This window comes from Hipposideros armiger, unplaced genomic scaffold, assembly GCF_001890085.2.
Source record: "Hipposideros armiger isolate ML-2016 unplaced genomic scaffold, ASM189008v1 scaffold_228, whole genome shotgun sequence".
In the NCBI taxonomy this organism is placed as follows: domain Eukaryota; kingdom Metazoa; phylum Chordata; class Mammalia; order Chiroptera; family Hipposideridae; genus Hipposideros; species Hipposideros armiger.
This window is the reverse complement of record NW_017731578.1, coordinates 224,739-227,833: the sequence shown is the minus strand read 5'-3', so window position 1 is coordinate 227,833 and position 3,095 is coordinate 224,739.

The window sequence follows — 3,095 nt, the reverse complement described above, 5'->3', positions numbered from 1 at the left end:
TAATACCAACATGTGCCAGTGAAGCGACGTCCTCAACTAGACTTAAGAACAAAAGGACAGCAACTTGTCTGCTCCCCTTCCCCGATTCCCCAACACTGTTCCCTCCCCCATTTCCCCAATAAAATCTTTAAAAATAATAATTAATTATTTAATTAATATGACGATAAAGGTAGAGCGTGAAAGGAAGTGTTGGCTTTGTTTTTTCCCCCGAAGAGTAATGGTTCAGTATTCCCTAAGCTAGTGGTCACAGAGATTTTATGAACCTAACCTACCGTAATGACAAATCGACTATATGATGAAACTGAGGCACACAGAGGGCATAGTCGAAGTCTCTTGCCAGCTGTCACTCAGCTAAAAAGTGAAGGAGCCAGGCTTTGAAGCCAAGCAGCATTACTGCAGAGCCCTTTCATAATGTGCAATCTTGCATGGCCTTAAATTCAAATAACATTGTGATTCAACAACTAAGAGGACAAAGCCTTGAGTTTGTTATTAGCTATTTCTGCATAGAAAGCATCTGAGGTGATCGTGCCTTGAAACAAAAGCTTAAGGATTTAAGTGTATCCTTCTCATTAATTCATCTACTGCCATCAGAAGAAGCTGGCCCGCCCTGCTTTACTCTTCATAATACTCTACAGAAGCAGCTCCGTAGTTCCCAAAGCTGTGCTCAATGGACATTAGCTTCCTAGTGACCCCAATCCAAAGACATGTACTAGATCCCCCTAGGAAAGAACGTTTCCCTGTGGGCTGGCTGGGTGGCACAGTTGGTTAAAAGCGTGAGCTCTGAGCAACAGGGTTGCCAGTTGGATTCCCACATGGGCCAGTGAGTTGCGCCTGAGTTGAGCTGCCGCTGAGCTGCCAACAGGTGGCCGGATGGCTCAACTGGTGAGAGCGCGTGCTCTTAACAACAAGGTTGCTGGTTCTATTCCTGCATGGGATGGTGGGCTGTACACCCCGCAACTAAGATTGAAAAGTGGCGACTGGACCTGGAGCTGAACTGTGCACTCCACAACTAAGAATGAAGGACAACAACTTGACTTGGAGCTGATGGGTCCTGGAAAAACACAATGTTCTCCTTCCCCAATTCCCCAACACTGTTCCCTTCCCCAATTCTCCAATAACATCTTTAAAGAAGAAAAAGAATGTTTCCCTGTATTCTGGACCATCTAGGCAAGATATTTCCATTGTTGTCTGAAACCCATTTTCCAACAACATCCTAGACTGGGAGTTGGCAAACATGGACGACCCTGTAAATACTCTGTAAAGGACCAGGCAGTAAATATGTCAGGCTTTGTAAGCCATACAGTCTGTGCTGCAGGTACTTAACTCCACCCTTGCAGTGCAAAAGCATCCAGACAATACATAATGACTGTATTCCAATAAAACTTTATTGACAAAAGCAGACCAAGGGCCAGCAGACCCCTACTCTAGACTGTGAGCTCCTTGAGAAGGAGAGCTGTGCCTTATATTTGTAATCTTGGCTCTAGGAGTAAAAATCGTCCCTGTTTTGTCAAGAAGGAAGTGAAAACAGAAAGTCACAGACATCTGTTTTTTTGTTTTTTCTTTTTCGTTTTTGTTTTATTTTTAAAGATTTTTTATTGGGGAACTGGGGGGATGGGAACAGTGCTGGGGAATTGGGGGAAGGGGAACAGACAAGTTGCTGTCGTTTTGTTCTTCAGTCTGGTTGTGGAGGACGTTGCTTCACTGACCCAAGTTGGCACCATCATTGCGCTCTTCCCNCAGTGTCACTGGCCCTCATATGTGGGATCCGAACCGGGGCCCTCTGGCATCCCAAGCGAGTTCTTAACCATCGCGCCACTCGGCCGGCCCCTGATAAACATATTCTTAATCCCTTCCCCCAGGACATCCAATCAAACTATCAATCTGTATTTTGTCTGGCAACCCAAAGTCAATCCCTCTTCTCTCACCCCCATCCCCTGATGACCACTGATTTGTCTCTATACTTCCGTCTTTTCATGGATGTCATATAAATGGAATCATACTATACATAGTCTTTTATGTCTTGTTTTTTTACTTTAGCATAATGCTTTTGAGATTCTTCAGTGTTGATGAATCTATCAGTAATTTGTGCTTTTTTGTGACTGAGTAGCAGTCCATTGCATAGATGTACCACTATTTACAGATCCATTCACCCATTGATTGTCATTTGGGTGTCTCCAGCTTTTGGTGATTATGAATATAGTTGCTGTAGACATTTCCATACAGATCTTTGTGAGCACACGTTTTCATTTCCCTTGGATAAATATTAATACCTAGAAGTGGGATTGCTGGGTCATACAGCAAGAGTATGTTTAACTTTATAGGAGTTAAACTGTTTTCCAAAGTGGCTGGAATGTTTTGCATTCCCACCAGCAATGCATGAGAGTTCAAGTTGCTCTGAATAGTCAGACACTTGGTATTTTCATCTGGGGTGTGGCAGGGGGACAAGGGGGCTCCCAGGGTGCTGGTTCTGCTCTGTTTCTTATCTGAGTGCTGATTACACAGGGGGTTCAGCTGGTGGAAACTGATCAAGCTGTGGACTTATATGTACACGTTTCTGTATGTATATTAATCCTCAAAGTTTTTTAAACAATATAAAATGTCTTTGAATAATTCCACTAAATTAACTAAAAAATGTGTGAAACTTAAAACATGCTTTAAAAAAATTAAATATAATTTAAAAGAAATTATATTTCTTTTAAAAGATATAAAAGAAAAACTCCGTATAAATTCATACTGTCCTGGTTTCATAATCTTTAAGATTTTTTTTCCAGCTATCCACAGCATATGTCTGCAAAGCAAATTAATATTTCTGAACATTATAAGTGATAGATGAGGAGGACCAATCCAAGAATGCACATATCATTATATTTCTATCCTCATTAATGACCCATTTTTTTATCGTCAAAATTCTCATAATTGTAATGCCCTTAGTTTTGTATTAGAGTCAAAACTTTGATTAATAAATATGACGAGGGATGGCCGAATGGCGCGTTTGTTAGGAGCTGGCTTGGGATGCCAGCTCTGAGCAGCAGGGCCCCGGTTCGGATCCCACATGAGGGCCAGTGACACTGCCCTCTACAGCTAAGATGGTGAAC